The 14,488-nt window shown below is 38.9% G+C and overlaps 1 long non-coding RNA gene across 1 annotated transcript in view; it reads right to left on the bottom strand.

Annotated features, from left to right (window-relative positions):
- LOC125486614 overlaps positions 1–14,488 on the bottom strand; it is a 121,839-nt gene that overhangs the window by 64,307 nt on the left and 43,044 nt on the right. The gene's annotated exons all lie outside the window — the stretch shown is intronic.

Below are 14,488 nucleotides of genomic sequence, written 5' to 3'. Positions count from 1 at the left end.
CATAGCTTCCAGGAATATTGACTGCAGCTGGTTTTTCTATTCCCTAAGTCAGAGTATTAAGCTTATGTGTTCTGTATTGTTGTATCAGATATAATTCAGAAACTGTAGAACTGACCAAGAACTTAGAACTCTGGACTTTTTGGTCTGCTTAATGCATTACCAAACATTGGAATGGGATTTTTTAAAAACAAGAGTATTTAGAAAAAACATGTTTTATAAAACCATAAGACATAGGGGCAGATGTAGACGTTCAGCCCACTGAGTCTGCTCTGCTATTCAATGAAACCATGATTGATTTGATAATCCTCAATTTCCAGATTTACCAGGATGTTGTCTGTTTTGGAGGGCATTAGCTATGAGGACAGGTTAGAGAAACTTGGTTTGTTCTGACTGGAATGATGGAGGTTGAGGGGCGACCTGATAGAGGTCTACAAGATTATGAAGGTCATGGACAGAGTGGACAGTCAGAAGCTTTTTCCCAGGGTGGAAGAGTCGGTTACGAGGGGCCATAAGTTTAAGGTGCGAGAGCCAAGGTATAAAGGTGATGTACGAGGCAAGTTTTTTTACACAGAGGGTGGTGGGTGCCTGGAACTCGTTGTTGGGGGAGGTAGTGGAAGCAGATATGATAGTGACTTTTAAAGGGCATCTTGACAAATATATGAATAGGATGGGAATAGAGGGATACGATCCCCAGAAGGGTAGTGGGGTTTTAGTTGAGACAGGCAGCATGTCGGTGCAGGCTTGGAGGCCCAAAGGGCCTGTTCCTGTGCTGTAATTTTCTTTGTTCTTTGTTCTTTATATTGTAAATAATCATGACCCTAGTATTAATCCTTGTGGCATTCCATTAGTTACTGGTTGCCATCCTGAAAATGCAACTCCACCAACCCCAAATCTTCATCTTCTATAAGTTAGCCAATCCTCTATCCATGGTAACATACTACTTTCAATGCCATGGACTCTTGTCTTATTAAGTAACCTAATGTGTGATACCTTATCGAATGCCTTCTGAAAATCAAAATATACATTATTCACTACTTCTCCTTTATGTATCCATTGTCGCCTCCTCAAATAATTCTGGTAAATTTGTCAGGTATGATTTCCCCTTCATGAACCATGCTGATTCTGCTTGATCATATTATATATTTCTAAATGCTCATTACATCATCTAAAATAGACTCAACATTTTCCCAATAACAGATATTTTGCTAACTGGCCTATAGCTTTTTTTTGACAGTTTTCCCATTCTATGGGACTTTTCCAGAATGTAAAGAAAGGTACATTCAATATCTTTGCAGCTACTTTTAATATCCTGGGATGCATCCCATCAGGTCCTTCAGACTTAACGGTCTTTCAGCCTGATTAGTTCTTCTAGCACTTTTTCTCATGATCGTTATTGCATTTATTTCCTCTCCATCTTTTGTCATGAGAATCTGTCTTCAAAAATTCTTATTTACATAAGGTTAAAATCTTTGTGGTAGAACGTAGAACAGTACAGCACAGTACAGGCCCTTCGGTCCACGATGTTGTGCCAAACTTTTACCCTAAACCTAAGGTCTATCTAACCTCCACCCCTACCTTATACTATCATCCATATGCCTATCTAATAGCCGCATAAATGCCCCTAATGAGGCCGACTCCACTACCCTCTCCGGCAATGCATTCCACGCCCCGACCACTCTCGGAGTAAAGAACCTACCTCTGACGTCTCCCCTATATCTACCTCCACTCACTTTAAAACTATGCCCCCTTGTAATAGCTACCTCCACCCTAGGAAAATGTCTCTGGCTGTCCACTCTATCTATACCTCTGAACATTTTGTACACCGTTATCAAGTCACCTCTCATCCTTCATCATTCTAAAGAGAAAAGCCCTAGCTCTCTCAACCTTTCCTCATAAGACCTTCCCTCCATCCCAGGCAACATCCTGGTAAATCTCCTCTGCACCTTTTCCAACGCTTCCACATCTTTCCTGTAATGAGGCAACCAGAACTGGACACAATACTCCAGATGTAGCCGAACCAGGGTTTTGTATAGCTGGAGCATAACTTCATGGATCTTGAACTCAGTCCCTCTATTAATGAAAGCTAACACACCATACGCCTTCTTAACAACTCTATCCACCTGGGTGGCAGCTTTCAGGGAACTGTGGACATGAACTTGGAGATCCCTCTGCTCCTCCACATTGCCAAGAATCTTTCCGTTAACCCCTGTATTCTGCTTTCAAATTTGTCCTTCCAAAATGAATCACCTCACACTTTTCAGGGTTCGACTCCAGAACAGCCCTCCGCACTATCCACAACTCGACCCACCTTCGTGTCGTCCACGAACTTACTAATCCACCCTTCCACTCCTACATCCAAATCATTTACAAAAATCACAAATAGAAGAGGACCCAGAAACAAAATGAAAATCTGCTGCGCATACTCTATTCTGTAATATATTCCCTTCACCAGCTGATCCAATCCTCAAATGTACTGTGTCTCTTCACTCCCCATCTCTCAATGTGTCAAGTTCATACTCCTCATCCCACTGACAAAATCCTCTGTGGCCTTGCTTCTGACCTAGAGTAATGCTCATGTTGCTTTTTTTTCAACTGAGATCCTGGGAATACATAAAAGAATTCGCTGATGGATCGGAAACAACAAGTCATCCTCTGGGGAACTATTGCCACAGGGAGGCTGTAGCAAGAGTAAATGCTTTGTGTCATTTTTCAGGCTCCATTATTGGGAATGGGGAGAAATGGAGCACATTGCGGGAACAAAGGCAGAGCGTCATTAGGCTGTTTTAAGATGCCAAAAGGATTTGATAGCAAGGATACACTGAGCTGTTTCCTCTGTTGGGGTAATCCAGAACAAGAGAGGCCAGAACAATTAGAGAGAGGCCATTCAACAGCAGTGGCAGGAAGCATAATTATAATAGGAAACTACAACTGTATGCCCTAAAATATTTCTTGGTCTGTTGGAGCTTTAAAGACCGAGGTGGATAGATTTTTGTTAAGCAAGAGTCGAGGGGAGCATACAGAACAGCTATGATCTAACTGAATGGAAGGAACAGGCTTGATGGGCTGAACAATTGATTCATATCGTGCAACAGATGAAGATAAATCCAAATCCATTCTGACAGTTTGAGAATTTTTTAGAAGTTGGTGTCAGTAGAAGTGGCAATGAGGCTGTTAGATTTATAAAATCTCAACTGGCTCAACAACTTTAGGGAAGGAAATCTTTGCCATGTCTGGCTTTTGTGTGTCTCCAGTCCCACATCAATCACTTTGACCCTTTTCTGCCCTCTAAAATAGCCCAACACACCACTCTGTGCGTTGAACTGCTACAAAGAATGTTCCTCATCTGACAGTATTGTGCAAGCATATTCACCACATGGAGTGCAGCGGTTTAAGAAAAGGGTCTGTTATCAACTGCTCTGGGGAATTAGAACAAGGACGATAAATGCAAACCTTGCCATCACTGTCCACATAGAAAGAATTAGCTTATAAATAAATTAAAATACTTTATTGAAATATTCACTAGTACAAAACAAATTGAGTAATTTGTGGTAAAAATTAGTCAAGTGCAATTTTATTGATTCTGACATAAATAATAGAAAGTTTTGTTTAAATTATTTAACTCCTATCAGTTCAAAGCAATAGGCAATAAAAAAATCCGCAAATGCATACAGGATGAAAGATAAAAAAGTGCTCTTTATGGTGTAATGACACAAAATGAACAATCACATTCAGGTGCTTTGATGTCCTAATTTTCTCTTAAACTAGTTTAATTTTAACAAATATTTGAAGCAGTTTATTAGGTTAACAATGAATAAACACCATTATTAATGTGCAAATTGGTGAGATAATCGAATTAAGCAATATTAAGAATTAAGCTGTGAATTATGAATCTCCAAATCCTGTTGGTCAATTGATGCCGCTCCAATGCTTGCTTTGCACAAACAACATCACACCCTTAGCTTGCCCAATATTTTTAAGAACTTGCTGGTTTTGCATGTTAATTACTTATTAAACTTGTCACAGAAAGTAAAGCCTGACAAGTAGTTCTGCATTTAATTGTTCATACCTGTCAGGCAACATTAGCGGCCAAAATTGTTCAGAAAAGGAATTCATGAAACCATAGAGTCTCATTCCTTCAGGTAGAGAATTGTTAGAGATTTTAATGTCAGATTTACTTTAATCTTATTTTTTCTTTCTATTTCTCATTATCTACCTGATTTGACTCCAGGTACACTTTTTCTATTTTTGTCATTTTACTGTTTCTTAATCCTTAAGTCCTACTGGTTAAGAAGATGAGCTGTTGGTCTGACTGTTGAGCTCTGAGATGCCTTTGAACAATCACATCAGGAAGGATTTTGAGAGTTGGAGTGCGGTTTCTCTCTGAGAAGCACCATTCAAACTAGATGCAGCAATACATCAAGCTATAATGTGTTTCGTCTTATTGAGAAGGGTGATTATTTTTAAACAGTGCAGACCTTAAGCTAACTATAATTACTATACATATTTACTTTTCTCAGAATGCTCAATTATTAAGCTCTTTTAAACAAAAAATTTATTCAGATTTTTAAATTATTGAAAGAAATCCATAAAACTTAAGTTCTGCAGTGTGGAAGAATAGTAATAATGATAGGTAATCATTTTTAGTGGTGTTGTTTGAAGAAGTAGTATTATAAGAGTCATAGGGATGTACAGCACAGAAACATACCCTTCTGTCCAACTCGTCCATGCTAATCTCGTCCCATTGCCTGCATTTGGCCCATATTGCTCTAAACCCTTCCTATTCATCTACTCATCCAGATGCCTTTTAAATTGTGATTGAACCAGCCTCCACCACTTCCTCTGGCAGCTCATTCCATACACGCACCACCCTCTGTGTAAAATGTTGCGCCTTAGGTCCCTTTTAAATCTTTCCCCTCTCACCTTAAACCTATGCCCTCTAATTTTGGACCTCTCAACCCAGGGAAAAGACCTTGGCTATTCACCCTATCCGTGCTCCTCATGATTTTATAAACCTCTATAAGGTCACCCGTCAGCCTCACATGCTCCAGGGAAATTAGCTGCAGCTTGTTCAGCCTCACCCTATAGCTCAAACCTTCCAACCCTGGCAACATCCTTGTAAATCTTTTCTGAACTCTTTCAAATTTTCACATCATCTTTTCTGGAGCAGGGAGACCAGAGTGAACACAGTATTCCAAGAGTGGCCTAACCGATGTCCTGTACAGCCGCAACATGACCTCCCAACTCCTTTACTTAATATACTGATGAATAAAGGCAAGATTATCAAGTACCTTCTTTACTACCCTGTCTATATGTGTCTCTACTTTCAAGGAACTATGAACCTGTATCCTCAGTTCTCTCTGTTTGGTAACGCTTCCCAAGACCTTACGTTTAAGTGTATAAGACAAGCCCTACCAAAATGCAGCACCTCACATTTATCTAAATTAAACTCCATCCGACACTCCTCAGCCCATTTGTCCACCGGATCAAGGTCCTGTTGTGCTCTGACGTAACATTCTTCGCTGTCCACTACACCACCAATTTTTGTATCATTTACAAACTTACTAACCATACCTCCTATATTCACATCCAAATCATTTATATAAATGACAAAAAGCAGTGGACCCAGCATTGATCCTTGCGGCTCCGTGCTGGTCTCCTTCCTTTGAGCCAATTTTGTATCCAAATGGTGAGCTCTTCCTGTATTCTTTGCTAACAGTCTACTATGTGGAACCTTGTCGGACACCTTACTGAAGTTCATATGGACAACAACCAGTGATCTGCCTTCTTCAATCTTCTTCGTCACTTCTATTAGCTAGGACACTGCAGAGAACTATCTTGCTCTTCTTCAAATGTTCCCATGGGCTGTTTTGCATACTGTGGAAGGCAAAAAGGCTTCAGTTCAGTGGGCTTATTTGAAAGATAGAACCTTCAAGTATATGAATAAACAGAAGGAAACCTTAAGTTAGATAAACCTGGTTATGTTACAAATAGGCTTCATAAAACTTAGTGGTAGGCAATAGATAGAAATGATAGGAGTAAGTCAGAGTTACAATCAGAGGATATTTAGTGGGATAAAATAGACAGTTCGGGTGGAGTTGATCAGAAGCAGCAAACAGTTGCCCAATTTCAGGGTCACCTGTGGCAGGTGAGAAAGCTATTTGAAGAGTAAATGTATGGAAGGACCCACTCAACAAAATTGTTTTGTGATGATGGAGATTGAAAAAATGTGCTAAATTTTACAAGTCGATGGCGAAATTGGATGTCATCCAAAAACTTGGAAGTGGCATAGACACATTTCAGCCCAAGCAAGTAAATCCTCATCCAGGAACATGCTGTAGTTTGAAAATCTAGTAAGAAAAGTCCAATTGAAGGCATAGTGAGGAACACTAGTGGAATGAGTGAAAGACTATAAGCTAATCAAAGTTACTTCAAAATGTACCCAAAGGGCAATACATCAGACAGAACAAATAAGTCTTACAGTATAGTCCAGTGCTGAAATGTAATGTTGATGTCCAGAAAAATCCAGGAATTTGGAAGCTAAATTTGAGAAAGTCTAGTGCTGTTTACAAAGAAAGAACAAATGTGTCTGGGGGATTGGAGCTTAACAATCATTGGCAGTTTAAACTAGTAGCTAACTTAGTAGTTAGGGTTAAAATGTAGTTTTTAAAAGTTGAGAACTCCAGACAAGACTGAGGAAGAAAAAAGGACAAAGTGACAGGAACCATTGATATCTGATCACTAGTAAGTATTATATTTGTAGGATAATTGGTTTCTTCAGTAGATTATTTCAGTTATGACTTTGCATTTGATAATTAGAACAGAAATATATATTATGGAGAAAGAGTACGAAAGGACAAAAAAACTCACTATTTTCCAGTGGTGATCCTGGTTTCTGTAATGATCTTTTGTTTGGCTATTTCAATATGTATCTTTCTACACAAGACCCTAACTTGTCACAAAAAATCTCTCCTTGCAATAGCATTCTGATGCAACTGCATACATGTATGTCATTGCTGCTTTAATTCTGACACTTTGCATCTGGTGACAAATTAATATCTTCACAAAAGTATTGTGCAGAAAGTGATTTGGAATTGCCAGGCTGTACATTGTCCAACTTGTGTTTCTCATTCATGAGATGTGGCCATCACTGGCTGGGCCATCCCTAAATTTCTTGTCTACTACAAGCAGGTGATAGTGTACTATATTATTTAACATCTGCTACGTAGTGAATATATTCTCTCCCTGCTGTTAGTGAATTCCAGGATATTCATCTAACAATAATGAAAAGATAGTAACATTTTTCCAAGCCAGGGTGAATAGTGACTTGGAGAAACCTTGGAAGTGGTGGTGTTTCTATATATCTGCTTCTAGGTGGCAGCAGCTGAGGTTTTGGAGGTACTGTTAAGGGGAGCTTTCACAAACTGCTTCAATACTTTTCATATTGGGAATGCATATTTAGAGCAGCAAATGGGTCCCACTAAATTGTCTTTTTCCTGGATGGTGTCAAGTTTCTGAGTTGCTGTCAGAACTGCACTTCTCCAGGGGAGCATTCCATCACACTCCTGATTTTTGCTAAATAAGTAATGGGGAGCACAGAGGTGACCTATTTGCAGTAGAGAACCCAAGCTTAGATCTGAGATAATAAGGTGTAGAGCTGGATGAACACAACAGGCCAAGCAGCATCAGAGGAGCCCGAAACGTCAGCTTTCCTGTCTGGACCCTTCTTCAGAAAAAAGGGTCCAGACCCGAAACGTCAGCTTTCCTGCTCCTCTGATGCTGCTTGGCCTGCTGTGTTCATCCAGCTCTACACCTTGTTATCTCAGATTCTCCAGCATCGGCAGTTCCTATTATCTCTCAAGCTTAGATCTGATGTTATAACCAGCGTATTTATGTAGTTGGACTAGTTAAGTTTCTGGTTAATGGTGAACTCCAGTACATTGATGGTGGGTAGTTTGTAGGTGTTAATGCCATTGAATTTCAAGGAAACACAATTTGACTCTCTCTTATGGGTGATGCTTGTTGCCTGCAATGAGTTTCCTATCTGTTAACTTAGACTAGTGAAGAATTTGCTTCTTGATACTCATTGACTTTAACTTTGCAAGCACTCCTTGATGACACAGTTGATCAGACTCCAATAATCAGATTAAGTTTGAGTATTTATAATTGAATTTTTATAAATTTGGCTCTGTTCCAGTAAAGCGGTTGTCCAATTTTGCACTTCAGTTAATAGCAGAATGAGGCTAAGTGCACATTGGGTGACTGTGGATCTCTTGCTTTCCACTCATCCTAACCTAATGATTTACTTTCAGATACCCAAGATTTGCCACTTGGTCTTCTGGTGCAGCTACATGATGAATGGGAAAAGCAAGACCAGATCTCCAAGGAAAAGCACTGTCACTTGATCTAACACTTACAGCTAACACTGCATAAATTGTACAGTGCATTGACAGTAACAATGAGCTGTGGGTGGTATGAATGGGCTGTGGGTGTGCCAAGTTTGTGTGCCAGCTCACTGGATGGTGAAATTACATTAGAGCTCAGATGAGGACATATAGTTGAAAGCTGACAGACATGCAACAGAGAGGCTTAGTGCATTTGCAGGCCTTTTATAGGGCCTTTTGTCAATATCAAAGAGTATGAAAGTGCCACATGGAGCCAATTCATAGATTTGGAGCCTATTCTTTCCATTGTGGAAATACTGACCTTTGGAATGACTGATAATATTGCCTCTGGCTGATGCCTCAGCATTGCAGCACAGACAGAAACCACAAACGTCAGATTGCTGCAGTGGAAGACCAATATGGAGTTCATGTGATCCATACTTGTTGACAAAAAGGCTCAAACTATTGTAATTCTGGCTGCAGATTGCAGTTGGCAAATGGGCACATTTGCTGTCACAGAAGTCTGACCTTCAACAGATTAGTGGGATTGCCAAGGTGCCAGCTTAGTTGATGATGGCTTGGTGGTGCATAAACCTGTTGGCCTATCTCAAGTGGCAGCATGTGTGCTTCTAACTGTGACACTGGTGGATTAGTGTTGCATTATTGGAAATGTTGCTGGATAAAATCATTCTAAATTATACTTTTTGCTTCAGCATTTTTGCCAAGAGTTAATTAGCAAGGATTGAAAGATGGTGAATTGTGAAGCAACAGAAATGTGGAGTCCAAATGTCAGGGGAACTAGAAGTTGTCTGGACTGAAGGTGTCACAGATACTTTCTCTCTTCCACTTTCTGGTTTTTCAATGATGTTATATACTAGCTTTATATACAACTATTCTGGAAGTATGAAAAGGAACAAAAGTAGCCACTTGCCTCTTTGTACCTGCTCCACCTTTCATTAAGATCATGGATGATCTGATTTTTAACCTCAACTTTACATTCTTGCATGTCCCCAATAAGCTTTAATCCCCTATCTCTGCCTTAAAATCATTTGAAGATTTTGTATCCAGTACATTTTGAGGAAGGGGATTCCAAAGACTCTTGACCTTCAGAAGGAAAAAATATTTTCCTCATCTGTTTCAAATGGGTACCCCCCATTTTAAATATGACACTTAGTTCTAGATTCTCCCACAAGAGGAAACATCCTTTCAATAGACACCTGGTAAAGTCCCCTCAGGATTTCATATGTTTCTATTAAGTCACCGCTGACTCTTGTAAACTCCAGATGATTCAGGGCTAGCCTGTCTAGCCTTTCCTCATAAGGCAATCTGCACATTCCAGTTATTAGTCTAGAAAACCTGCTCTGAACCACATTCAATGCATTAACATCCTTCTGTAAGTACAGTAACCAATACAGGACACAACACCAGGTGCAGTTTCACCAATATCCTGTTTAACTGAAGTATAACCTCCTCACTTTAAGATTCACTTTAAAATAAGCCATTGCCCAGTAAAGAGGGGCATGAGGCAATTTTTTTTTTCTCCAGAGTTCAGTGTCTTTGGAGCTGTTTCTGAAAATACAGTTCAAGCAGAGAGTTAATATTTTTAAGACAGAAGTAAATAGATTTTTGGTATACAAAGGGATTAAAGGCTTTTGGCGTTTGGTGGGCACGTGGAATTGCAGTTACAATCAGATCAGCTGTCATATTATTAAATGGGAGTAAGTTCGAGTAGTGAGGGGCCTACCCCTACACCTAACTGGTATAAACACACAGCTCATTTAAGAATTTCAGTATCTGCAGTATTTTGCTTGTGTATCATTATCCATATCTAAAACAATACTCACAAATCTCATGTCACAATAATAGGCACGTCCTGACCAAAAGACAGTAAGAGAATGGCAGTAGCCAGCTTGGCGCCAGTATCTGTTTACAATTGCATGATCTTATTCAATGCACAACCAGTGATGTCTCACTGCTAAGCAAGCAATTATTGGTTGTAGACTCTCCTGAACCTCATTGTTAAAATATTAGTATTTCTTTTAGTAAATGACAATTCAGCACTGAGCAGTTAAAAGCTGAAAGTAATAATGAAAATAAAAATCCTACCCTTACAGTACCCCCTCACTTTCTGAATGGAAGGTTGTTATTAATCATTTTATCAGTGTCACGTATCTCAATGTCTATAATACACCTTTCTCCACATTTGATTTACATAGGGTCTTATCCCCAACACTTTGAAATGTTATTGAATCCCCTTTTGCTGATATTCATATAACTAACTTAAAAGTTGGGTGCTTATCCTGATTTGGAATTTGTTACTTAAGTGTCAGTGTTTACCACTAACCTAATTTTATTGAAACAATACTGTTTTCACAATGGACCATGCATTACAAGCTTGATTTAAGACTTCTCATTCTCTCACATAATTGTTCTCCATCTTCTGCACATATCAAATGTTCTGAAGAAGTCATACCGGACCCAAAACATTAACTTGATTTCTCTCCACAGTTGCTCCCACATTTGCTAAATTCCTCTAGCATTTCTGTGTTTATTTCACAGATCAGTATTCTACATGGTCCAATTTAAGATTCTGGGAGTTTTGATCATACATGAAAGTGAATCTATATTTTTGTTTTTTTTAAAACAGATTAATGTAAACATGAGTAAGACGATGTGGAGGCCTTTTGGAATGAGAGGGTTCCAGCTTACTCCTGCACAATCTGTATGTCTTGTAATTCTCATCATGCACACAAATAGTGAATATGAGTGGGTTGGAAAGGCAAAGGACAGGCGAGGTGGTCAAAAGTAATCTTGGAGGTACAAACTTTTAAAAAATTAAATAAATGTAAAAAAGCCCTTTCTCATCTACAATGCTTAATTCTTTTAATTCTCAGTTCTGAGTTAGATGATGCAAGTCTCATTGACCTTTATTCTCACCTAAATCCAGAAACTCACTGAAGAGCAGGATCTGGCTGTATACTGTTACAGTGGACTGTGCAAACTGTTGGATGGCATCTTGGGACTCCATTTCAAAAGTGTTATCAATTGAGCTAAACCAAGTTGAGGAGGTGGTGGAGCAAATGGCAGACAGTGGATCAAAGATAGACTTTAGAGCATTGATGGGGTAAGATGATGGACTGTCTTGTACCAGTATGGACAAGAAATCCATTCATTCTTTCCCATGTTCACCTCCACCAGATATGTATTTAATCAAGCTGTTTGGACATGTTATGAAACACTTCCATTGTAGGCGGGGGAGGTGACAATCTGGTGGTATTATCACTAGACAATCCAGACACCCAAGAAATGTTTGGGGACTGCCATGGCAGATGGTGGAATTTGAATTCAAATTAACAAAAAACTGGGAGAGACAGTCAATGGTTAAGTAATATCCTTTAGAGAAGGGAAGTGCCATCCTTACCTGGGTTGGTCTGGATGTGACTCCAGACTCTCAGAAATATAGTTGACTCCTAGCTATCTTCTGGTAATCACAGATGAGTAATAAATACTGGCCTTGCCAGTGATGCCTGCACCCCATGAAAGAATTTTTTTGAGAAAAGTGAGACTTTGAATGTAGACCTTCTCTCCCAGAAACAGACAACCATATAATGCAACAGGAGTTTTAGCTGTTACGTGCATAGTTGGTACTTTTACCAAATTAGCATTATTTTGAAGGAATCTTGTTGGATTCAAAACATAATACTGTTTCTGTCTCCACAGATGCTCCAGATCTGCTGAGTTTCTCCAATTTTCTATTTTTATTGCAGATCTCCAGCATCCCCAGCACATTGCTATCATTATAAGATTGCTTAGGTATAAATTGCAAGAGGTGCATTTGAAACAGAAATACTTTTATTGAAACACAGTTCATGTAGATATAAATCTCTATATACCTGTATATATTTGGAATGAAGCTGCCTGAAATCACAGTGCCTTTGCACAATTCAACTGAAATAGTAGACTAATTTTCTTTAATAATATTCATCCTTAGTAATACTCTTTTTTTGTACTTTGCAATAAAACGTACTTTGAAACTCATTAAAAGGATGATCATAATTCAAAGATCTACTGTTCAACAAGCCATAATTAAAAAAAAATACATTTTGTTCACTTTAAATACAGGACACACGCTCTTACCCACCAAGGCATTAGTGCTTTATAATAAAGGGAAGCTCATCTCCCAACAGACTGTCAACTCTGAAGCTTATTACATATTAATACATAAATCACTGAAGTTGGTGACACAGGGGCTGAGCAGTTATTAATGAATGGTCAAAGTCCACATTCATTAGCACAGTTTTGCTACAATTACATGATTTTACAAATGGCAACGCCAAACTAGTGGACCTCAACTCCCTTTGTCATATTTCTTCTATCTCTGAAAAACATTCCAGAATATTTACTGCAGTTTCAGTTGCTAACCAAATGATCATTTGTCACCGTACTTTAACAAGTGCCATGTTCAAAGTTTCCAGATTTCTGTACCACAAATACGTTTTGAAGGAGCTTGGAACATGCAATGTTAGAACCATTGACAGCATCAGAGGCATGTTCCCAATAGAAGAATGGCTTAACCAAACCCAGCAATAAAAATCCAAGTACGGTTCATGCTCTCTGAAGAAGGTATTTGAGACAGGGTTATAAAATGGACTTTCATTAATCAAACACCTCACACAACCGCAAGACATCCGAAGCATTTTATTGCCAATTATTAAAATAAGTCACTGTTACAGTGCAGAAAATTTGGGGCATGCTTTCTATCTACACTCAGCACTCGTGCCCTTTCCAGTCACTGGATATTAATTAGGACTGGTACCTCTACCCTTTTCCTTAAAATGGTATTTTTCATCAGTGCATCATTTACTCGAAAAACTTTTACCATCTAAAGCATTGGCAATGAACAGAGTTTGAACTTCTGGTGACCCACGGTAGATATCCAGTGTCAGTGACATTCCCAATTTGAACACATTCCCTTAGTAATTGTTTTGGCCGTCACCTCCCGCCTTACATAAAATGCATCAGAAATTGATCATTCAGCCCATCAAGTCTGCTCTGCCAATCAGAGATTATGGCTGATCTGGCAATTCTTATCTCCACTTTCCTGTTTTTCCGCATAACCCTTGATTCTCTGACTGATTAAATATCTATCTCAGTCTTGAATATACTTTAATCCCACAAATTCACTATCCTCGAAGAAGAAATTCCTCAACCGTCTTAAATGGGCGACTCCTTACTCTCAGGTTATGCCTACCGTGCCCTGACTTGCCCGTGGGGAAAATAACCTCTGCAAATATACTGTCAAGCCCGTTAAGAATCTTATTTTCAATAATTCCTGTCATTCTCCTGAACTCCAATGGGTACAAGCCAAACGTATTCAACCTCTCCTCATTCGAAAATCCCTCTATAACTGCAATCAACCATAGTTAACCTTTTTGGACTGTGTCCTTACAACACAACAACATTGAATTATATCAAATCACAGGACTGAAAGTGGCAAAATAGTATTACTCCAACATTGATGTTAATTATTGAAAAAAAACAGAAACAATGTTATTGATTTCACAAAGCAGTATACTTTGTTCTATTAATTCGAATTGAATTTTTAGGAAGTTCATGATAACATTTTGATGATTTTATTGCAATGCAGAACATCCAATTCACTAAAGGTTTCTTAGAACTCCAGTGATTATTTCAACATTCATGGACATACAAAGATATTTGCATATTCCATCAAATCAAGGCCAGCTTTATTCTGAAGACAGCAACCCATTTTGGGTGAATATTTTATTCAAGGTGGGAGTTGTTGAAATTACAGTTCATTACACTGTCAGAGTAGTCAGGGAAAATGATTTATCACAATGGTGGTTCCATTAAATCTTATTCTCAAAAGCTAATCAGGATTCCTGCCCTGAGACAACAGGTGACTTGTTTTCTTTTGCGATCTACTACTCAATTGCTGCTGTGGCCCTCATAGCAGACTCTGTTGTGAAATGTCCTCACCTATTTTTGCAGATGTTGGTCAGCTTGGAAATCCTGAATTCAGCTGCAAAAACAGCACTGCCAACCTAAGGAATGCTCAAGTATTTTCTCCTCCCACATTCAACGAT

The sequence above is a fragment of the Rhincodon typus genome, chromosome 30, assembly GCF_021869965.1.
Source record: "Rhincodon typus isolate 14 chromosome 30, sRhiTyp1.1, whole genome shotgun sequence".
Taxonomy (NCBI): Eukaryota; Metazoa; Chordata; class Chondrichthyes; order Orectolobiformes; family Rhincodontidae; genus Rhincodon; species Rhincodon typus.
This window is presented reverse-complemented; position numbering and strand designations above follow the sequence as displayed.